General features: G+C 40.0%; 1 protein-coding gene across 3 annotated transcripts in view; it reads left to right on the top strand.

Annotated features, from left to right (window-relative positions):
• ARHGAP42 (Rho GTPase activating protein 42) overlaps positions 1-24,916 on the top strand; it is a 245,838-nt gene that overhangs the window by 26,519 nt on the left and 194,403 nt on the right. Inside the window, exon 1 of one of the 3 annotated variants that reach the window (XM_045183572.2) lies at positions 10,494-10,606. The exons of the other annotated variants lie outside the window; for them this stretch is intronic. The gene's annotated coding sequence lies outside the window, so the exon portion shown is untranslated. Of the gene's footprint in view, positions 1-10,493; positions 10,607-24,916 lie in introns of those variants that run through there. 3 annotated transcript variants of the gene reach the window in all.

Here is a 24,916-nt window from a genome sequence, read left to right as displayed (position 1 = left end):
GTTTTATAGTCTAGTTGTAATTTTTGTGGTAGCTGTGCGAGGGGGTAAAGCATGTTTTCCTACGCCTCCATCTTGACTGGAAGTCCCAGATTTATAAAAGTAAAATCATGCCTAGATTATTGATCTTGAATTTTTCTAAAAACAAATAGAAAAACAAAAGAACTTAAAATGAGGATGTTTGTATTAATTTTATTTGACTATATTATTTGAAGTAGCATTATTTTTTGAAAAGCCTAATGTTGACTTCTAATATTCATTGAGCACATATTGCTTTTAACAATTTAAAATATAAATATGAATAGTCATCTATTTTATTTTATTAAGAATTTTTAGTAATTTTTTAAATTAACTTTTCAAATTTACTCAAAAAGAGAGAGGATATAATCAACCACCATATATTTATCATTCAGGTTCTACTCAGATTGTTTAAAAGCTATTTTTTAAAAATTGAGTATAAAGTACAGAGCTCCCATATTATCCCACCTTCCCCAGTGTGTTGTATTTGTTAGGATGAGTACACAATATTGGAATTATTTTCATCTAAAGTCCATAGTTTTGTATTAGACTTCACTCTTTATGTTGTATGGTCCTAAGGGTTTTTCAAATTCATAATGTCATTTATCCACCATTATAGTGTCAGGCAGAATAGTTTCACAGCCCTAAATATATCCTATGTATCATCTAATAACCTCTCTCCTTTTCTCCCAAAATTCTGGCAATCACTGATCTTTTCCTTGCCTCTATAGTTTTGCCTTTTCCAGAATGTTATCTATATAGTCTTTTTAGATTGGCTTCTTTCACTTACCAATATGCATTTAAGGTTTTTCCTTGTGTGTGTGTGTGTGTGTGTGTGTGTCTGTAGCTTGATAGCTCATTTCTTCTTATTGCTGAATAATATTCCATTGTAAGAATGTGCTACAGATTATTTGTCTGTCTTTCCTTAGCTCACCAGAAAGTCAGAGAAAAGGGGGCCTTGGAGACAGGTTCAGGGGGTTAGCCTGGGGCAGGCTCCCACTGCCTGCTGTTCCCCTGGTTGCAAGTCTCATGGGGACCCTTAGAGTTTAGGAGGTGCATGGCTGTGGGGGAAGAAGAGGGAGAAGGGAAAGGTAAGGACATGGTCCCAGGAGGGAGAGCATGTGCCAGGTCCTTAGTCCTGAGGGTTTTCTGTCTCTCTTGCAGGCAGGAATCTTAAGGTAGGTCTCAGGGGATAATCTCAATAGAATATTCATCTGTTTTCCAGGTGTGTCATTTGAGAATCATGGTCTCCACTGATTGGTCGGCACCAAGGTCATTAGTCATTGCAGCTGGTCTGGAGGTCACACAGGCTTTGCTTGTCTGATTTTGCTGCCTGCCTGATCCTGGACTTGAAATACTACTGAGGTCTTGATGTTATCCTTGGGGAGGAAAAGTCAGAGGGTCCAAACTGCATGACCAGCAGTATGCTAGAGAAGGAAAGGTCACTCTGGGGGGCGAGGTCCTTGTATTCCCAGTTCAGCTCATTGCTAGACACTCGGGGCTTTCCGCCCTGGTGACCTTCTGTGCCTGGCCTGTCGTCCTGCGCTGCTCATGGCTGTCTTAACTGCCTACGACAAAAGGATGTCTGGTAACTTTTAGGTGACATGACAAGCTTACTGAGTTGGTACAAACCCTGAGTCTTGGCATTTAATAATGTCAGTAATTATTTTTTATTCATTAACATATGTAGATTTCATGTGGCAAAAGGAAACCTGTGATTCAAAGGCAGAAAATGAAAGGATAAGGCAATCATGGCTACTAGCAGTAGAGGAGATGGTGCCCCTGTCTAGCATTTTGACTGGTTTTAGAGAATATGCCGGATGCTCATGTAGTAAGAGGAAGGATTAGACTGAAGAGTTTACATTTCCAGCCTAAGAAGCTATCCTGCTATGCTTCGTGTTAGTGTATTGGTCAGTGATAGGAAATGAAGTATCTGTGTGCCTGAATTTTATAGATAAACAAAGTTAACTTTCACAATAGTAATTTTAAAAGCACTTCGGAAATGAGTTCCTTGTATTCATGTAATCCAAAGCAGGGCCTACTGAGTGTGTGAAGTGTCCCTCTGCATGCCTGGTGCAAGCACCATGTGACACTGACACTGACAGGCAGCAAAGGAAGCACGTTACTGGGGGCTCTGGGACCTGACTTCGGAGCCCACTACAGTCCCTCCATCCCATTGCTTATTCTTTCGTTTGTGTTTTGTTCAGAGTCAACTCCCTTGCCTTGGACCGACCTCTCATACTGCAGAAAAAAAGTACAGTTTTCGTGTTTTATTGATTGATCATCCACAGGTAGAGATATTTTCCAGAGTAAATGCCAGTTTGTTTCAATTGGCATTTTATTGAGGTTTATTTTCCCCCTCCTCTCATTATACAAAAGTGGAGGTAGCTCTTACTTTTATGAAAATTATATTTTTGAATCATTAACATTTGTGAAACATCAAGACGCAGGGCTTATACAGACTATAAAGTCCCTGATTAGTGAGTGTGTCATTTGATTTCAGATCAGATTAATCTGACCAAATATGCACGGCGGTAGTTTCTCCCTGGGGAAGGGGTGTTGCACTGTGGATGTGTACCTACGTTTTCCACCTGGGTGCCATGATGTCCTTTGTCAAGGACACAGTGGGAGGAGGAGCTTGACCCCCCATCACAGTCATGGGTCTCCTCTCTTCCAGTTCAGCGTTTTGCTCTCTGGTCAGCATCAGCAGCTGAGTTCTCTAGAAGAAAATCAGCTGTCCTGCATTTCACCCCAGGGTATGCAGGGCAGTTCAGCCTTGCGGGTCTGGGTGGGTGGGTGAGTGCGGAGACAGCCTCTGACCAAGGACTGGAGTCGAGGCTTGCATTTATTTTGCCGTGTGTACGTGCACCCACGTTTTTATGTGCATTATACACAGGACTGTTATACCCACAGTATGTAATCATTGTACCCACGTATGATATGCATCCTTATTTTTCCCCAAAAAGTCTGGACAAAAAAGTCTGCACTATACACAGCAAACTCTGGTAATTACAGCTGGAAAGCCAGTGCCCCCTTCTCACAGTGAGCTTTTCAGTGAGAAACACCGAATAGGAACATCAAAGCTTGAGTTCCTCCGCTGTCAAGGACTGTCAGGGCGGCATGTGTCTTTGATTAAGCCTCGAGCTGAGGATGATGTAGGCCATGTCAAATAATTTGGAAAGTTTGAATTGCATTTTTCCCTTGAAGCGGGTTGCTTAAATAATAGTTTGTTTTTTCTCTCCTGTCTCTCTCTCTCTCTTTGCTGTATAATTTTGCGCAGTCTTTCAATGTTTTTTCATCTGTCAATACAATAACATTTTTTTTATCTTTAAAATAATGAGTGAGGCTTTGGAGACTTACAGTATAACCTAGATTTCCATCTTTGTGGTCTTTTAAAGGTTTGAAGTCCACACTGCAAAGAATTTTACCCTAGTGATTCTAAATAGCTGGGTAGATCTTTTCATTTTGCTGGATATCCAGCTCCTGTCAAATGGAAAGGTACTGTTTCTGAGAAATGGGTTCTTGAACTTGGTTAGACTGGCTTTTGCGGGCCACTCTGGGGGCCCTGGGTATAGGGATGGGTGGGAGTCTCTGTGTGGGCCTCTGAGTACAGCGGGCTGGCTGTTGCTGCCTCTCTAAATGCACTGCTGGGAGGAAAAGAATCTCCGTGTAGTCGGCTGCCTGATTCAATGAGCAGTTATGAGAATGTCTGGTTTCTATTCAGTGGATATTGTATATACTTCTATCAGATCACTGGTCAAAAGTCGCTTTCTCAGAAAGACTTTCCTTCACCAGCTTACAGAAAGTTGGACAACTTGTCCTCTCTGCCCCTCACGCTCCCCACAGCACTTACCACCATCTAATACACTCTGCTTTTTATTTCACTGTCTTTTTTCCACTGAAAGGTAAGGTCCGTGTGGGTGGGGGTGTTACCTCTTGTTTACTGCTGAATCCCAGTAGATAGGGCAGTGCTCAGTTAACGTTGAAAGAAGGAGAGTTGAATAGCTTATACTAGTTAGAAGCAGGTGGCGTCCACAGTCTCCACCCCTGTACACTCATACCAGGAGGTGCTTTGCCTTAGACCAGGGATGTCCAACCTTTTGGCATCTCTGGGCCACACTGGAAGAAGAAGAGTTGTCTTGGGCCACACATTAAGTACATAGTGACACGTAATCACAAAAACTTCTCATAGTGTTTTAAATAAATTCATGATTTTGCGTTGGGCCGCATTCATAGGTATCCTGAGCTGCATGCAGCCCATGGGCTGCTGATTGGGCACCCCTGCGAGACCAAATTTAGCCAAAAATATGGGCCTTTAATCATAAGTAGGCACAAACAGCCATATTTGGCTGGGAGAATTCCTTCCCTATGTCCTCAGTCATAGTGACAGACTTCTTGGATGAGAGTCTTCTCTAAAGCAGTTACTAGGATGTCCTTGAACACCACTGTGATCAGCTCAAACACCCAAAACCTCTAAAGGGGAGACAGGCCGAGAGCCCCTAAAGGTGGAGAGCTGGGCCTCCAGCATAGGGAATGTTGATGCCCTACTCATTTGAGGACTCGGAACTGTCGCTCCTCCGCCAATCAAACACTTAGCTTAAGCAGCAATATTACCAATGGAAAAATCTCTAATAATTTTGATACTACATAGTGATTCCTGAAATCTTGATACTTAACATCCTAATTAACATCAAGATGTTGATTCATGTAGGACACTTAGGTTAATTAGCCAACCCCAAAACATTGAGTCAGATTAATTTACTCAAACACTTCACATTACTCTGATAAAGTATTTAAACCAAATCACCACAAATCCAATGTAACACTTAGGCATGTAAAGTCTGGGATTTAACATGCATTCAGCTTGACAATAACCCACAGCCTTCGGACCAACTTAACACGCATTCCGTTTACACAAATAAATGTAGAAAGAGTGGTTAAGAGTTTTGATTCTATAGATTAGCTGCTGGATTCAGATTTAGTTACAGACTCACTAGCTGGGTGATTTATGGCAAGTTATTTCATACTTCTAAGCCTCAGTTTCCTGATCTGTGAGATGGAGTAAAAGTTCTTAACTCCTAGGGTTTTCATGAAGATTATGTAAGCATTCTTATAAATCCCCTGGCAGAGTGCTTATTAGCACCATAGTAAGTACTCGATAAATACCAGCTTAAAAAATTTATTCACTCATCAAAGATTTGTTAAGTGTGTACAGCACTAGAGTTAATACAGGGGGAAAACAACTTGTAAATCTGAATTCTAAGTACATACTTGGATTATGAAGGATTGCTGAGTGGGATCCTGTAGACTCAGATTAAGAACAAAAATCCTTAAGAGATCAAATTCCACTCTATGTTTAAAATAGAACAATGGAACGGAACAGAGAGCCCAGAAATAAACCCACACCTTTATGGTCAATTAGTATTTGACAAAGGAGCAAGAAAAAACAAACAAACAAAATAACAAATAAAATAAACAAAAAACCCCTCAGACACAGACACCAGTACGGTGACTACCAGAGGGCAAGGGGGTGGAGCTAGAAGAGGGTAAAAGGGGATAAATGGTGATGGAGGGAGGCTTGACTTGGAGCGGTGAACACACAATGCAATATACAGATGATGTGTTACAGAATCATACACCTGAAGCCTATATAATTTTATTAACCAATGTCACCCCCATAAATTCAATAAAAATAAATGAATAAAATGAACTTTACACGAATTAGATGTACATGAGGGCTTCCAAAAAAAATCCTTATAGCAGGGGTGTCAAACTCATTGTCACTGGGGGCCACATCTGCCTCGCAATTGCCTTCAAAGGGCCGAATGTAATATTAGAACTGTATAAATATAACTACTCCTTCACAGTTAATCGAGAGCTCAGCACGCTGCTGCCAGTTAGAAACAAGGTGCCGGGCTGGATTCAGCCCAAGGGCCTTGTGTTTGCCACCTGTGCCTTATAGTAAATAAATAAATTATACCAGCAAAAGCCAAGATTTGGGGATTGTCTTTCCTTTGAATGAACTTTGCTCTTTGTCATCACCCCAAAGGATTTAATGCAACTTGGAGTGCTTTATTTTGCTGCCTTTCCTTTTTCTTTCCTCTTTTTGTTTTTCCTTTCTGTTGAGACATGGAGGAAGTAAAAGGGAAAACACAGAGCTACATTTTCTGGTTTTAAAGTAGTGGGCTTGAATCCGTTTGAAGGCCATAAAAATGCGGATATAGTTTCTCTCTCTGTCCTCTTGCTCTGCCCGCCCGCCTCTCCCTCTTGGTCTCACACACGATCGATCAAGGCAGCGCTTATTTTTGAAACACATCCAGTCCCTGAGTTGTTTGCCCTGTTCACAAGCATATGGCTGTTCTCTTAAATATTAGCTGTATTAGGTGAAGATTTATTTAATGGGATAATGCATGAGGACTATGAAATTATAAGATGATACCTCAATTCTCAGTTTTTAAAATTTTCAGAAGCCAATTTCAGTAACTACAAACTCATGGGAAATTAGTGGGGCCTGCAGGGTTCATCTTAAGAGTCTAGCATTAGTCCTCCATGAGGTCTATTTTGCAAAGCAATAGTAAATATTATTACCTGTTCAGTATTTTTGGAAAGAATTATTATATTTATTGAGTTTTCAATCAAGTAGAACAAAATACAAATTAAATGTAAAGTTTACAAATAAACCAGTACAAAGTAATGTGCAGTCACACATCAGCTATCTAGAAATCATATATAGCCACATGACTTCGTATCCTAAAAGCAAATAAATGAATACATAAGCCATTGGGCAGCTAAAATGTATATCATAAGCTTTTCTACTTAAACTCTTACTTTACTCACTATGAAGCCACTTTAACCAAACACCAAAAGGTCTAATGAGTCTTATAATGTGGTTTTTAAGTTATCCAGTTGTTCTAGTTACTACCCCAAAGCTTAGTGTATAAAATACAACTATTTTATTAGGTTCATGGATCCAGTAGCTTAGGAATTTGGACATGAACGGTGCAGTGAACTTGGCTTGTCTCTGCACAGTGCCCATGGCCGCAGCAAGGGCACCTCGGATGGCTAGGGTCCAGAGCAGTTGGCAGGAGCCCGTATACATGGCCTCCCTATGTGGCTGGTGTGTCCTCCCAGCCTGGGTGTGGTAGCTGAATTTCCTGCAGGATGGGCCAGGGCACCAGGTGGAAGTGAGGTGAAAGCTGCCATCACTGTTTGTGACCCAGCCTCATAAGGTCACATGACAGCACTTCTGCCCTCTGCTTTGGTCAGGAGAGCCACATGCCTGCCCAGATCCATCAGACCTCTTGATGGAGAATGGCAAGGTCACACTAGATAAGAGTATGAAAGATGAGAAGTACTACAGTGACGGTCTTCGGCTAACACCATGGAACAGAGTCTTCCCTCTGGCCACAACAGTTCACATCGTTCCCATACGAAAAGTACACCATACCCTCCCCAAGACCTGCAAAGTCTCAGTTCACTATGGCACCAGCAGTTTCAGACTTCATCCTTAAATCAGGTCCAGGTGCAGATTAGGCTCCCCAGCATTGGATTCTCAGGAGAGTTCCTCTCGATCTGAAGATGCCGAGTCCCCAGTGTGGGTCAGCCTGGTCCTCCCAAAGCTCTAAGGTTAGAGCTCTGTTCCATTTTGTGAGAATTTTGATCATGATTGGAGTAGCCTATGAATTTTGTTATACTCTAAACAAGAAAGCTTAAATTTAAGAAAGATATTTACCAAATAGTATGTAGCTTGCTTAAAGAAGATAATTTCCTAATAGTATAGACATAAAATGATGTACTAAAATGTTTCATTGATTCAATAAATTCTTAGATATATGGGTAAAATTGGATCAGTGGGCAAAATAGACTTCTGCTGTAATTCTTGCCCTCTATTCTTCTGTCCTGGTGGTATGTATTGAAAGAAGTGTTCACAAAGTGGTTGGCCCAAAATTCCTCAGAGAAAGGAAGATCGTACAGCATGGTGTCACCTGGCAGCATCTGTTTCACCTGGCAGATTCCACTTAATGTTTTGAGTGCATCGGGATCTGCAGCAGGCAGAACCTGCATTTAACGAGATCCTGCAGGTGATTCAAAGGCACATTTCAAGTTTGAGAAACACTCGGTCCATATAAGAGAGCATGGTGAGGACAGCAAATGCCTTGTAGTATAAAAGGGTAGTTTGATTTTGCATTTTTGGTGGTTCTGTGAAACATGGATATATCTTTTAGTTACTTTTGTTTTTTTCTCACACACAAGGTGTTTCTGTCACAACGAGACTTGTATTTCTGAAAAAGGTTACCTTCTTCAGTGTTGCACGTAACACACATGCAAATATCAGAACTTACTGGGAATAAATAGGGCTCAGGGCAGATAATTGAAAACCTCTGCAACTTTAGAGTATCAAAATAAAATATGAAAGCCTTTAAACAATCATTCTGATAAAAGTACCTTTAGAGTTAAAATTCCACCGTCATCTGTCCCCAGCACCAGAAGAGCACCTTAAACTCCGGGGCCTTGGGTCCTTCAAAAGAATCTGTCCATCGTGCCGACTTCTTAATTACTTTGTTTTTAATGTAAGTACTCAGAGCCTGCATGTATATCTATACCAAGTAGCTTAAAGCTGTGGGAAGTGTAGTGGATGTTGAATCCATTATACTTGACACATCTTATACTAAAGGAAAGCTCTTCAAGATTTTCAGCATTTCTCCTAAAGTACTTATATATAGATAAGACACTTTTGAATTATGAAAAGGCTTATACCTGATGGCTTCAGAATATCAACGTGTTGGGGAAAAAAATAGCATCCAAACAATGTGACTTTCATGTCTACTAATGAATGGCTTTCACATTACAGAAAGACAGTTTTGGAGAATAGACGGAAGTTTTCAGATTTCTAATATTTGCAGGTTTCTAAGTATGCTCTCAAACCAAAGACAGAGCCTTTTCTTTGACATACTGTGTTCGCAAGTGTAAAGATAAAGAGGTAGTTGTCTCCCAGTGATGAAGGATGCAGAATTGGAATGCAAATGCATATTAAGAACAGTGTGAAATGGCTTTTTCTTTTTTTAACTTATTTTATTGTTGTTCAATTATAGTTGTCTGCATTTTCAAGAAAATGAAATGGCTTTTTAAAAAATTTTATTTATTTATTTTTATTCAGTTACAATTGTCTGCATTTTCTCCCCTTCCCTCCACCCCACCCCAGCCAGTCCCACCTCCCTCCCCCACCTCTACCCTCCCCCTTGATTTTGTCCTTGTGTCCTTTATAGTAGCTCCTATAGACCCCTCTCCCCACTATCCCCTCCCTACTCTCCTGTTGCTATTGTTACAATGTTCTTAACTTCAATGTCTCTGGTTATATTTTGTTTGCTTTTTTATTTTGTTGATTATGTTCCAGTTAAAGGTGAGATCATATGGTATTTGTCCCTCACCGCCTAATTTTACACAATGGAATTCTACGCAGCAGAGAGAAAGAAGGAGCTTATACCCTTTGCAATGGCATGGATGGAACTGGAGAGCATTATGCTAAGTGAAATGGCTTTTTTAAAAAGCCCACTGGATGGGAAACTTTCCTCCTGCCCCTTCGGGCTCTTTATCTTCACTGTGAGTTGAAGAGGTAGACCTGCAAAACAAATCTCTCGTTTCCCACCTCGCTCTGATTTTCTCTGGTACATATTTTGTATGATGCCTTTCATTTGGTATGTTTGGACTTAATGCTAAGCCAATGCCAGGTCAATGGAATTTCTGCCCCTTCTCCTTCATTTTCTCTTGGGAGTGGAATCCCCCTTTTTGTCTGTGGCTTCTTTCTTAAGAGGCTTGCTAAACTCTGGAAGAGGAAATGCCAACAATGTCTAATAGCAAAGTCATTCTACATTATTTTCTCTTTTATTGCTCATTTGTGGAGTGATCCTCATAAATTCCAGTCATACAGGGGCTTTTCATTCAGGAATTGGTAAAGGTTAGTGATATGAAAATTTTTACTTATACCACGTGTTTGAAATATGTGCTGTTAGGTAAGCTGTCTTTGCTTACGTAGGTAATGTGGAAAAGGCATACATACAGTGCTCAGAAATCAAAAAAGTACAGAGAAACAGTAGGAAGGAGAGGTTAGTTTTCAGACCTGTGGTGTTTTTCTAAGAGGTCGTGGCCCTACTGTTTCTACTGGGAACCATGTGGAGTGGGGCAGTGGGAGGCGACATGCTGCCATCCACCCACAGTTTGGCTTTTTGAAATAGAAGCCTCAGTGGGCTTGAGAAAGGAATAGGTATAGAGAGCTCTCACCATTTTGTGGAGATCTGCGAAGGTTTGTGAGCTTTTTCTTGTTCTTCTACTTCTCCATTTTCCACAATCTCATAATTTCTTCCCGTGGATCCATGCCAGGGGCTTCCCAGTTGTCACGTGACGGTAGCTCTGGTGAGAGGGCAAACTTGGTGGAAATCCCCCTGAGCCGCCTTTCTGGAATAGACCTGGGTTGAGAAATCGTGGGGCTCTGGGTATCCAGAGAATGCCAGGGAGACAGATCACGGAGTGGCTACGTCTTATCAAATGCGATAAGCTGGGACTGGATTATAGAGACAGCTTGCAGCCCAGAAAGGTATCTGTGTGTATGTGGTTTTCTGTTTCTTCTGTCTCTCAGTTGATTAAAAAAAAAAAACCAAAAACCCAAAACTAATAACACATTTTTTGTAGGAAATAGATGATACTAAACACTTTGATTTTGAGAGTACAGATTAATTTCTCTAAAAGGGTCTTGATGTTCTATTGTTATAAGCTAAGAAATTTGTCTTTTTTCAATGCAAAATGTTATGTCAGTTTGGCATGTGTAAACAATTTTCTGTTAATAGAAAAAAGGTTGTGGAATTGGGATAATGCTGGCCTCACAAAATGAGCTTGGGAGTCTTCCCTCGTCTTGAATTTTCTGAAATGGTTTGAGGAGGAGAGGTGTTAGTTCTTCTCGGAATGTTTGGTAGAATTCCCCTGTGAAGCCATCTAGTCCAGTGCTTTTGTTTGTTGGGAGCTTTTGATCTGTCTATTCAGATTCTCTGATTCTTCCTGATTTAGTTTTGGAAGATTGTATGATTCTAGAAATTTATCCATTTCACCCACGTTGTACAATTTGTTGGCATATAGTTAGTTGTTCATAGTGTTTTCTTACAATCAACCCTTTGTATTTTTTTGTGTGTCAGTTCTTATTTCTTTTCCTTCATTTCTGATTTTAATTATTTGGGCTGGCTCTCTTTTATTCTTGATGAGTCTGGTTAAAGGTTTGTCAACCTTGTTTATCTTTTCAAAAAACGAGTTCTTGGATTCATTGATTTTTGTATTGTTTTTTAGACTCTATTTAGCTTATTTCTGCTTGGATCTTTATTATTTCCTTCCTTCTACTTTGGGCTTTGTTTGTTGTTCTTTCTCAAGTTCCTTTCAGTGAAAAGTTAGATTGACTGTTTGAGCTTTTTCTTGTTTCTTGAGACAGGTCCGTAATGCTATGAATTTCCCTCTTAGGGTTGCTTTCCCTTTTCCCACAGACTTGGGGTTGTAGTGTTTTCAGTGTCATTAGTTTCTAGGTATCTTTTGATTTCTTTCTTGATCTCGTTGTTGACCCATTCATTTTTTAATAATGTGCTATTTAGCTTCCATATCTTTGTGTATTTTTCAGGTTCTGTTTTTTGACTGATTTCTAGTTTCATACATTGTGATCAGAAAAGATGCTTGATATGATTTCAGTCTTCATTACTGAGACTTGTTTTGTGTCCTAACACATGGCATATCCTAGAAAATGTTCTATGTGAACTTGAAAATGTATATTCTGCTGCTTTGGGGTGAAATGCTCTGGACACGTCAGTTAAAATCCATTTGATCTAGTGTGTCCTTTAAGGCTACTGTCTCCACCAATCATTGGAGAAATGAGATTAAAACCAAATGAAATTAAAACCAAAATGGGATATCACCTGACACAAGTCAGAGTGGCTATCATCAGTAAATCAACAAACAACAAGTGTTGGCGAGGATGTGGAGAAAGGGGAACCCTTTTGTACTGTTGGTAGGAATGCATATTGGTGCAGCCACTATGGAAATCAGTATGGGATTACCACAAAAACTTAAAAATGGAACTGCCTTATGACTCAGCGATTCCACTTCTAAGAATTTACCTGAAGAAACTCAAAACACTAATTTAAAAGAACATAAGCATCCTCAACAGTAGGTGCACTGATAAAACAACTATGGGACTTTTACACAATGGAATACTACTCAGCCATAAAAAATAAGAAAATTTTACCCTTTCTGACAGTATAGATAGACCTGGAGAACATTATGCTAAGTGAAATAAGCCAGTCAGAGAAAGACAAATACCATGATTTCACTCATATGTGGAATCTAATGAATAAACTGAACTAATAAGCAAAATAGAGACAGGCTCATAGAGAGCAGGCTGACAGCTCTTGCAGGGGATTGGTTATGGGGTGGTGGGATTGAGCAAAAAAGAAACAGGACTCATGGACATGGACCACGATGTGGTGATTGCAGGGAGGTGTAAGGGAGATAAATGGTAATGGAAAAAAGTACAATAAAAAAAGAAAAAAATTAAAAAAAGAAAAAGAAAAAAACAAAGAAAAAGGAGATGGGAAAAACACATTTATTCTGGTTTCCTCTCTACCTTTCTTCAAGCCTTTACACTGGACTTTCTGACTTAAGGAAACACCAGGGATAGAGGAACAAGTTCCACAACACCTTGAAGGAAGCACTCCGTTAAATCCAGAAATTGGGGCACCCAGCAGAACAACCGAACTGGTGTAGTCAATGAGTCAGTGGCTTGAGGAAAGAAGAAATAAAGGAACAGGGAAATATTCTATGATAAAAAGGACTTAGGAGATTTAAGAGATGTAAGTAAATGCAATCAGTAGATTTTGCTAGGATCCGTATTTGTAAACAAGCAGAAAACAAATTTTAAAGGTAACTGGAGAAGTTTGAATATACACTAATTTTTGATATTAATGAATTTTTAACTTTATTACACATGATAATAGCCTCCTGGTTATGTAATCATGTCTCCCCTGCTCCAGATGCACACATGTGAGGAAAGTCCTTTAATCTTGCTCTGGGTCGGTTTCCACATCTAGGGAATGAAGGGGATTATGGTGGAGGATTGTAGGGTTGGTGTGGAGACAGAAGAAGATAGTATTAGCACAGAGTCTGACCAGGGATTATGTCTTCTTCTTATTATTATTGCTATAATTTTTGTTACTACTATATGCATTTCATGGATCATTTTAATTCTAACCCTAGCTTGCCCTTACAACTTTTGTGTTTCCCTTTGTTTTCTTATTGGTGATCATATTGGTGTCTTGTCAGTCAGCGCTGACAGTTGTCCTAGTTGGCCTGCTCCCCTGCGCCTAGACGTCTTGGCCCCTCTTGGCCTTGCTTGCCATTTACTCTCAGCACCGAGTTCTGCACTGGCCCCATGACCGCCCTGAGTAGATGCTTAATTATTTGTTGAATGAATTAACTGTACTCTATAAAACTCACAGCAGAAAAATGAATCTTTATTGAAACACTTTTTAGTGGTATTTTAAACAGTAACAGACTTAAACTGACTAACCTGCTGGGAGAGGATTTAAAAGGGGCCCACCCTCCAGCACCACAGTAGTGGGCACTGCTGTCTGGATTTCTCGCAGTACTTCCCGGTGTTGCCCACGGTGAGGCCCCTTCTCTTCCGGCTTCCTCAGAAGACACTCATGTGGCCATTTCTTTCTCACCACATAGCAACCTCTAGAGAAAGAGAAACAAATACCATATGATTTCACTCATATGTAGAATCTAATGAACAAACTGAACTAACAAGGAAAATGGGGACAAATTCATAGATGGAGAGCAGGCTGACAGCTAGTTGGGGGAAAGTTAGGGGATGGGAGGATGGAGCAAAAAGGGAAAAGGACTCATGGACATGGACAACTATGTGGTGATTGCTGAGGGGAAGGGATATGAGGGCACTAAATGGTAATGGAAAAAATACAATAAAAATTTAAAATACAAAAAAGAAAGAAATACTAGAATCCCTTGTAATGTTCTACACATAGCAGGCAGTTGCTGGATGTCAAAAGAAGACTCTGTTTTTTTGTACCTGATATGTTTTAGGGTATTTTGATGAGGAGTGCTGGAGCTGGGAGAATATTCAATGTAAGAAATTATTTTTCTTAAGTAAATAGAGAAATAGTTGTAGATATATTGCAGATGCCTGTAGCTTATAATGTCAAATATTGATTTGGTTCTAATTATTATAATGCTTCAGAGGTACTAATTTATACATGTTCTTTATCTTGAGTATTAGTAATTGGGGATGGATAGAGAGGGACGTTTCTTTAATGTAGATTTGTCATTCAAATGTGGAAGGAACTGAAATTCATTGAAATAGCCAGGAAAGTCTAGATGCTGATATTTCAGAGATGCAGTCTGTTCAAACGCTCACAGAGCTGTGATTAATGAGGTAAATGCTTAAGTCTGAATCCGTCAGCTAAGCGCCACCTTTGTTTGAGCTTCACAAGAATATCCACATGAAGGATCTGACATTAGCCTAAAGACTTAAAACAACTGCAACTCAACAATTCTCATGGGTGTACATTTCCCCCCCTCATTTTGCAGTTCAATCAGAATATTGTGTGTTGGTGTTTTACCTTTTTTCTTATAAGGAGAGGTTATGATTTTTATAAGTGAGAGGAATACATGTGAAGCTGGTAAACAATATAATCCCTATATAAAGTGATAAAAAATGTTGCAGATATACTACTGCTGACTTCTAGCACAAAAAATAAGTAAAGAGTAGAAATATGTTTTTTAAAATGAACATGTGGAAATCTGTTTATTTCAAGTTTGAACATTTTGTTTTTCTTTTGTTTAAGAAGATGCAGGGATTTAAAAAAACAAAACAAAACCTGCCTGTTGCATTCAATGCTGCTAAGGTCAGTTCTACAACTTTTGTCTGACTGTTGAATTTTGTAAGCATAGAGGCGATCAGGACACCACTTTCATCGGGTAAATCTGCAGTTATAAAGGAACTATGTACCTGAGAACTTAAGAAAAAGCTGTTGGTTCAGCCCAGACATAGTTTGAGATCTTTTTGAAAGTGTTTATAATTTTCTAGAATGGCAGGATTAAGACAAGGAAACACAAAATAAAAATGGCAATGACTTGTTTACTCCCTTGAATTGAATTGTCTTAGAGTCCTCTTTTTAAAAGAAAGGTAGCTTGTATGCTTGTATAATTTCAGATTTGTTAACTGGTTATCTTTAGTCTGTGAATTTTAGCAAAGCAGTTTAAAAATGAGGAACTATTGACCTTTGGTAACTAAAATGCTCTCGGATGTTATGTCGAGTCCAGGACACATTCATCTAGTTCTTAAACAATCTTGTTTTAACATGACGAATTGTAGATTTGAAAGTTTGGAATCCTGGCTCTGACCAGTTGTGGCTCAGTTGGTTGGCGCTGATCCCACGAAGCACAAGGTTCCCAGTCGGGTTGCATGCCTGGGGCTTGAGCTCCGTCCCTTCAGGGCACGCAGGAGGCAACCGATTGATGTTCTCTCTCCCACTGTTGTTTCTCTCCCTCCTGTCCCCTCTCTCTAAAAATAAATAAAGTTTGGAGTCCTGAGAAATACTTTTTTACGACAGAAAAATAACTTCAAATTGCGTATCTTATCCTGAGAAGGATAAAGTAGATATATTGTGTTGTTTTCTTTGTTAATTAAGTGTCATTTGTCTGATGGGCTTTAATAAAAATTAACTAAATTCAATTTATAAGAGCAGTAAGGATTAAATATTTTGCGCAGTGAACTATACTGTCCAAGTCTTTTAAACTATTGCTAGAGTTTAAAAACAGATTTAAAACGTGTAAGCAGTGTGTAATCTGAGTATATGTTCCCCCCTCATCTAATAAGCCCCTTCTTTCTTGTTCCATTTTGTAAACATGAGTAGCTTATGGCTTATGTACTGAAAATGCCGCCAGGAAGTAGGGTGAGCAAAACTTCTTTTCCCATGACCCTCCCTCTAATGTTGTTCCAAGGGTTCCCTGCTTAGAAATGCCTTGATAACCACATTCATTCCTGACACCCCCCCACCCCCAACACACACAAAACTGCTGAGTGCAGCTGACCTCTAGTCCAGCTGCAGATTTTTTAAATCACTTGTGGTAAAGGCTTTAATGCAGAGCAGTGAGTATGTACGAAAAGATTTTGTGTGTGATGTGTTGCATGTATATAGAATTTTTTTTTTTAAGATTCAGTTACTTGGTGTCATCCTGAAAACTAAAAGTTGATTTTTTTTCCTTCTAATTTTGAACTATCTAAGGCTAGTACATATGTGCGTTCATTCTTTTTGTATGATTTTGGAACTTTTCCTGTGATAGTGAAATCTAAAATTGTAAAACATACTTTAGTTTCCCTTGTTCCATGACCTCTATCTTGAATATAATTTTTTTAAGATTTTATTTATTTTTAGAGAGAGGAAAGGAGGGAGAGAAATATCAGTGTGTGGTTGCTTTTTGCACACCCCCCCACTGGGGACCTGGCCTACAACCCAGGCATATGCCCTGACTGGGAATCAAACCGGTGACCCTTTGGTTTACAGGCTGGCACTCAATCTACTGAGCCACACCAGTCAGGGCTGAATATACATTTTTTAAAAGTTGCTGGTCACCATCCGTTTTCCCCTACCCTCATTTTTATATGTTGCATCCAGTATTTTCCTTTGAAACTGGTGTCGGGGGTAGAAACATATTTATTTAATACACACTAGTGCTCTGAATTTCTCTGGTCTTCCCAACACTGTAAAGTAAACAGTAGCATTCTTTGTATGTAGAAAATTGAAACTTTGAAAAAGAAATTAAGTGATATGCTCAAGGTAACAAAATGCTACTCAGTCAGTCATGGAACTAGAATTTAAACCCATCTCTTCTTTGCTACTTGATAATAATTCTGTTCATGTGGGGAACATTGTCCTGAGCCATAGGTTCTAGGGGGAAGAGAATGGTTGACAAGGAGGAAAACTGCCTACAAGGCACAGTTTCCTGTGGAATGGTAGATACACTGCTCCCAGGAGCTGCCCCTTCTGCCTCTTCCTGTGTTCCATTGTCAGGATGGGCTGCTCCAGGGACGATCCTGCCCCTGCTGTAGTTTGACACAAGTTTGGGGAAGCTTTAATTACTGGATTATTAAAACACACACACACACACACACACACCCCTAGAGTAAAGGGGGGCACTTGTGGTGGTTCTTAGTTTCCCATCCTAAGGAGGTAGAAGCTGACAGCCTCATTCCAGTCCCATGGGCTTGTGTAGAAAAGCAGTAAGATTTATTTGACTGACTGCAAGGCCACTTTGCAGGGATGTGTTATGAGAGAAGTAAAGAAGGAAACTGTTCTTTTTAAAAAATATGTTTATTGATTTTAGAGAGAGAGGAAGGGAGATGAGAGATGGGGAGAGGGAGAGGGAGAGAAATAACATTGATGTGAGGGAGAAACATTGATTGGTTGCTTCCCATATGTACCCTGACCGAGGATCAAACCCGCAACTTAGGTATGTGCCCTGACCGGGAATTGAACTCCTAACCTTTTGGTGTATGGCATGACACTGCAATCAACCGAGCCAGTGTGGAATCTATTCTTTTTTAACTTTTTGTTTAATTTTATTTATTTTTAATTTTTTTGAATTACAGTTTACACTCAACATTATTTTGTATCAGTTTCAGGTGTACAGCTTAGTAGTTAGACAAATAGGCTCCAGGAAGTATTTCCCCAGATACTTCCAGTATCCACCTGGCACCATATATTGTTATTACAATCATTGACTGTCTTTTCTATGGTTGCCAGAGGGAGAGGGGTTGGGGCACTGGGTGAAAAAGGGGAAGGGGTTAAGAAATACAGATTGGCAGTTACAAAATGGTCATGCGGATGTAGAGGAACCTTATTCTTATAATTAGTGAAATGTGGTCCCTTCTTAAAAGCCGCAGGCATGAAGGTTAAGTGCTTGTGACCAGAGGAGTATGGGATGAAGGAAATTCCACTGTGGACTGTTTCTTGTTTTGGCAGGTCCACCACATAACTGACCTGGACACATCCCTTGAATTCTCTCCGCAGGTGCTAGTCTAGACTGAGGAACCTCGAAGGCCTGGCCTCCCTGTCCCGGCTCAGGCAGTGGAACCACAACTGTGGCGTACGAGTAACTAGCCTAAATGGAAGTGTTGGGGGTCCCATGTTAACTGAAACATTGACTGGAAAGGCGATTTCTCTGTGTGAAAGACACTTTTTCCCACCATGTTCCACTGTAAAAGCAGTGATTAATTTTGGCGAAAATAACTTTGTATGAGAAGTACTTACTTTAATCTGAAAATTGTTGTTTTGTCCTTACCCAAATTGAGAGCAAGCATTCCTTTGCATCTGGACTAATTCTGGCAAGCTCAGGCTTAGAGGGAGATCCATAAGGCGGCTGCTGTAACCCGAGATGCAATCTGTCTATTTTAGCTTCGTGGATGAAAAAAAAATACTTCAGAGGAAATCTTAGTGATTTCTTCAGGAAACAGAAAGTGAAGAACAACTGTTCTGAAGGGAGCTGTGGCTAGTTATCTCCCCTGTTCTTTCCCTAAGCTCCTACTCACGCTTCTAACCGTCTTCTGCCGCTCTCCCTGTGGATCGAATACTGTCACTGGGCTGATCCTATTTCAGGCAAGTTAAGATGTTTATTCCCCACCAGGCTCCTTACACCTGGATGTGGGAGAAGATCTCGTTTCTTGTATTACAAATAGGTAGGCCTTTGTGTTATAATGTTAACTGATTATCACTGTGCAACTAGAATCATTGTTTCCTTTCATTTCCTTTGGAACATTGAAAGCAAGCTAACCCAAGCACCAAAGTGGCCGCACTCATTCAGTGCCCACGGCTCCCAGTTGGTTGTCCTGCAGGAACACAGTGCAGGAGCTGTGAGTGAATTTGAGATTCTGAGGGTTTTACTTTTCAGTCTTCTGAATAGCGGAGGTTTCAGGTGTGTAATTTGTGGTGGGTGATGGTAATATATCTGAAGTGCTTTGAGCTTCCTTAGGAAGAAAAGTGTTTTATACTTTGAAGCAACAGATCTTATTAGTTAGAAAGCTTTCTCTGTCAAATTATTTAGCACTTGTTACATGCCAGGCAGCGTGCTGGCGATGGCCTTTTTGCAAGGACCATAGCTATCACCCGTGGTCCACCACCTGCTATGGCCCAAAGAAGTCGTCACCTAGTAACTTGACGTGTAGAGTCAGGCACTAAATTAACGCTGCAGAACTGGCACTACAACCCATCGCTCCTGACTTTCTGTCCAGTTGTGCAGAACAATTCAAAGTATACATATTTTTTAATGTCTATGTTAGCTGAGCATTTCAACTGTAAATCTTTCACTTTTTGAATTAATTCCTCTTAGAACTACTTGTAACCACATGATAAAATGAGTATAAATAAAATTTAAACTGGTTAATTTGGGAGACTTGCAAAAAAATCTTTCACACTGAGTTGATCAGATTCCTGGAGCACTTAATCACATGTATAAATATGTTTTTGCCAGTCATTGTAAACAAGGGCCCTGATAGCTTGTGGAAGAGCGTGACAGAACTATTCCGCAATTTGGAATGGAAATGCTGAGCACTAGGCTGAGCTAGTAATCAGACATTTTTAAGATCTTTACTAGGGAAAGAAAGAGGTAGGTAAAAGATCTTTCACATAACAAGTGCTAATAACTGTATGACTTTATAAAAGTGCAGTGTATTGAGGATGGTTTCATTCCATCTGAGGAAGAAACGGGTATTTTGAGGAACTTTTGGGTCCAGCCATTATTGGATTTCTCACTAGCTCCTTGTCCCTCGCTGAATTCTGTTCCATATTTATAGGAAATAAACTGAAAACTCTAGCCTTCGTTTACTCGATTCAGGTTAGCTTCTTATTGCTTAAATGCATGACTGGGAAACCTTCCTTTTCAGGTGTATTAAAAAATGGGATTGTTTCTGTTGATGATGTTTTGATTCCGGCATATTACTTCCCATACATCCCCACGAAATCACCCCTAAAGCAGAGCAGAGGAAACACATCCCATCCTAACACCTCTCCCTCTTCCCCCAAGTGACTGCTTACTGTAGAGCTCCACTCTGCCTAATGCCAGCCAAAACTTCCTTTGAGTTATTTTAAAATTTATTCCATAACATAATATTCTATAATATGTTCTTGTTTTCATATAGAAATAGTAATAAGAAAGCGAGTGCTGGGCTGAGAGCTGTGATGCCTGTGTAGGATGCACAGATCCCGTTTTAAGAAGGCCACTACTAGGGGACCTTACTGCACACCTCGAAGCTCACTCATCTGTTTGTGCAGAACTAAGTGGCTTCTATGTACCAGGTCCAGATCCGTTTGAACAGTGAAGAAAGTAGGCAGACATTTGTGTTTTCATGAAACTACATTCCAATTGGCAGAGACAGGTTAATGAATATGTCATAGGGTTAGACGATCCTATGTGCTACTGAGAAGAATGCATGCGGGAGGTTGTGTGTGAGAGAGCGTGTGTGTGTGTGTGTGTGTGTGTGTGTGTGTCCTGTAGGGGCTGCCACGGTTTTGAATGGTGCTCTGGGAAGGCCTGACTGATCGACATTTGAAGACCCAAAGGGACTGAGGGAGTGAGGTTATATTTAGATAATTTAGGTACCAATTTCTTCTTAACTTGAGGGAAAAGCATTTCATTTTGAGTAAATTCTCACTTATTTTAGTGCTCTTTATCTAGTGGGTATATTATTATCATTCATCTTGCACTGCCTTTGAGTAGTCCGGAGATGATTCTAAATTAAGTGGTTTGACCAATTGACAAACTCTCTTTGGATCTAATTGATTGCGTTTAGAGAAGGTACCATCTTCAGTGTCTTTAATTCTGCAAAAATTGTTTCTCACTCTTCTCTACAGTGGAGTAGACTGTCATTCCAAATTCACTCTGGTTCTTACTTATTAAAGTGTTTGGATGATAGCAAGTGAGATCTTTGTAGACAGAGTGATGTAGAAACTGGATGGATAGGGAAGTTAATACGTACATTGTGGTTGATTAAATGAACCTTATGTGGGAAAGTTTGATAAAATGAACTACTTTGGTTATTTTTCAAAAAGCTCATTAGTTTGTACTTAACTGTTTTAGCATTTACCACAGTTGGAAACTGATACATGGTTAAACCTTACCCTTGCTTAAGCAAACTATTTCTCCACACAGTGCAGGCTCATAGAACAAAGATTTGTTTGCAGGACAACAGTCAAGGTATTTAGGAAGCAAATCTCTCAAGCCCTTGAGAAACTACCATTTCCAGGTTGTAGAATGCCGACTAGATGTTAGGTTTACTACTCAGTGAAGCTAAAACCCCAGGGACTTTTATTTGGTCAGTACTTCTTTACTCTCTTGGTTTGAGGGCCTGTGATTAGAAAAATATACCATTCCATTTCATTGAAAAGATCTAACAATTCAGATGTTAAACAAATCTGATATCCAATATAACTATCCAATATAATGTTGCTATAGTAATAGATGTTAGTCACTCAATAGGGATGATTTCTAGGAATTCTCATGAGATGTCTAGGTATTCCCTTCACTATTCTGATGTAACATGAGTTACTAATTAATCAGCTGAAGGCAGTGCTTAGCCCCACACCCACCACATACCTGTGGCAAGTAGTGTACAAACTGTGCTTCATTTATCACAAACGTCACCGCCCTTGACTCACAATGTCTGGCTCCCTACACTGTGTAACACTGGAACTGAATTGGGAATCTTGGGTTATAGAGAACTTTTTACGCTTAAAAACTTATGATTAGGGAGCATATGGAGCAAACAATCTATACAGTTTCAGTTCTCAGTTGTATATCTCCTCTCATGAATCTTCATCCTGAAAATACAGAAGCACAGCGTCGCGTTCATTATCCGGAGAGCCCTTGTTAAAATGTCGTCTACGACACCACTGCTTTGGCATTTCTAGGGGCCTCAAGTGGCTTACATAAGCACACAGCTCCCTTTGGCTCATGTTTTAAGCTTGGAGCTTCTGCCTCTGCCAGAAACCAGCCCAAGGGGACTAGGTGGCATGAGGGCTTCAGGCCACTTATTTATTTATTTTAAAGATTTTATTTATTTATTTTTAGACAGAGGGGAAGGGAAGTAGAAAGAGAGGGAGAGAAACTTCAACAGGTGGTTGCCTCTTGCACGCCCCCTACTGGGGAGCTGGCCTGCAACCCAGGCCTGTGCTCTGACTGGGAATCCCAACTGATGAAGCTCTGTTTCGCAGTCTGGTGCTCAGTCCACTGAGCCACACCAGCCAGGGCGTGGCTTCAAGCCATTTAGATGCCCAAGAATGAGAAGCTAAGCTAGAGAGAATTAATTTCTTATTTCATACTCTGAGATCAAATATTCCCGAAACAGGCTTTTCACGGCGCCAGGTTTCGGTGGCATTCGGAGACAGGAGACGGCAGTTGAGGACGTGCACCGTGTGCTGTTTGGCTCGGTTACTAGCTCCCTGAGATCAGCGGCGATTCTTACTCAACAATGTCAGATGATCCGAAAGATGCCATTGTTCAGTATCAGTCAGGTGCACGATATAAAGAGTGTCATGGGGTCAAAATATATTTTAATAACTCTAAAACTGTGTAGGGGTCTTTCTTAAAATTTAACATTTAGAATGTATGAGCTATAGTAAATGAACATTACAGCACCTTCAAATTTTATTAGTTGAGGAAGTAATATTAAGTTTTGAAGTAAGCCAAAAATACCAGGCAAGAAGAAGTGAAAAACCACATACACTTTAAGTTTTTGAATTGAATGGTGACTTAATCATGGGCGGGCTACATGCTGTCTAATGAAAGCCTGGCCTAAACTGCGTGTAACATTTGTATGAAACGTCCCTTTATTTGTACCATTAGGAGAGTTGGAGACAATATGCCTTCCAGAGTGTGGGAAGCTCGAAAGCCAGGCTTAGTTGCCCAACTTGACACAGTTGGACGTCGTATGGTTTTTAAATAAAAATCTTAGTTATTCGGAATCCTAGCCGTTGCTGACTCCGTGCAGGTCGTTGAACGGTGGCAGCTGAAGCAGCATGGCATTTAGGTGGATGGGTTTCAGTTTTCCGAGTAAAAGATTGAGGTTTATCTTTGTGTGCTGATGGATATAATTAGTCACCCCCAAGTAAAAATAACCCTTTAAATGTGTGATGTGTATCTTCTTGAAAGCCATTGTGCATTTTTATAGTGACCACTCATGTAAATATACAATACACAGGAAGTTAAAATAGTTACATGATGGGGATATAAGATCTGTAAAAATGAGTGATTTTTTTTAAAAATAAGAAGTGGTAAATAAGAAAAGAAAGATTATAAACAATCTAGTAAAAATTTCATTTAGTTCTGAGCTAAACCCAGTATGGTAAAATTGTAGGTGTAAGACGAATGTTCATTTAAAGTGGTACAGAAGGAAGGGTGACCTGGACGTGGGAGACTAGGATTCCAGCCCGATTCTCTTGCTGGGTGAAATCACTTAACCTTGGGCCTTAGTTTCCTCATCTGTAAAATGGAGATAATTACCTGTCCAGGGGAATTATGTTTCCCTTTGGGTTTCCAGTGAGGTAAGGAGTATAAATAGGATTTGAAAAATCTCATCAAGTGTATTTAAGGTGGTACATCCCACCAAAATCATCATTCCTCTTGTGATAATACCTCTATTAAAGACGGGGTGAGCGATTGTCTCTAAAGATACACAGATGAAATCTGTAATGTTCAAAGGCAGTTTTCCTGAAGTAGTTTTGAAAAATTGCCTCAGTGTTTCAAAATGGGGTAGGACAACAGAAAAATGAAGTCTGTCAACATGTGGGAAGGGTACCAAGTTTAGTGAAAACAACTTACAAAACATGTAAATGGAGAATGATGATCTTTGTGCCCTACTTCCCTGGCAGCCCCGCCCCCACAGTTTTACAGTGTCCTTTTCTGTTTCTGCTTTGGAGGAACGAGGCACGATGCCAGCAGACTTCGCGTGTTGTCCAAGACAGAGGCTTATGTGCTCGCCTTTCAATTACTGTTCATTATAAAATATTTCTAGTCTTTAAGGGGATGTTAGTCATGCCTCTATATGAAATAATTATTTTGCCATAACCATAGTGGTCATGTATAGCCATAATATTACGTGGTACTCCACATTTTTATTTGGCCAAATCAGTAAAAATACAACAGTGAAAATGCAAGTATGGCTGTCACAATAAACACAGCCAGCCACTGAAGCTGTACTTGCATTCTAAGCTTGCTGTTGCGTTTAAATCATGCTTAGAAAATCTTTGGAGAGTCATGTGTGTTAGCTTGTTTCTTTGCGCAGTTAAACAGATTTCATTATGCGGTCTAGGAATATTTCAAGGAATGCTGGAAGGCAGATCTCTAGCCACCGAGATGATACTTTAATAAAGGTTTAATGTCTCAATTATCAGAGGTGATACAAGTGTTGTAGAACTTTCATGTTGCATGTGGCTGAACGGTTGATGGGAAAATGCACTTATGATGGTAAGCTTACCTTTTGTAAGAGAGACAGTAGGACTGTAGTGGTGTTTGTTGCCACTTTAGTGTTAGCTTGGTTGGCAAGCACAGGGGGGTAAGCTTAACGTAGTCCAGTAACTGAGAGCCAGCAATGACGTCTTTCTAGTGAACGACTTCCTCCTGAAAACTAGTAGTAGTTATGATAGTTTATGACAACTTACCCAGCCCTCATTACGAGCTATGCTGGTTTCACTGGTCCCTACGACAATTGTATGAAGTAGATTATTAATAGTACCTTCATTTCGTGGATAGGTAAATTGAAACTTGAAGAGCTTAAGTGACTTGTCTACATAGTGAAACCGAT

This window comes from Desmodus rotundus, chromosome 5 (genome assembly GCF_022682495.2).
Source record: "Desmodus rotundus isolate HL8 chromosome 5, HLdesRot8A.1, whole genome shotgun sequence".
In the NCBI taxonomy this organism is placed as follows: domain Eukaryota; kingdom Metazoa; phylum Chordata; class Mammalia; order Chiroptera; family Phyllostomidae; genus Desmodus; species Desmodus rotundus.
The sequence above is the reverse complement of the archived record's forward strand: the minus strand, read 5'-3'. Positions and strand labels throughout refer to the sequence as shown.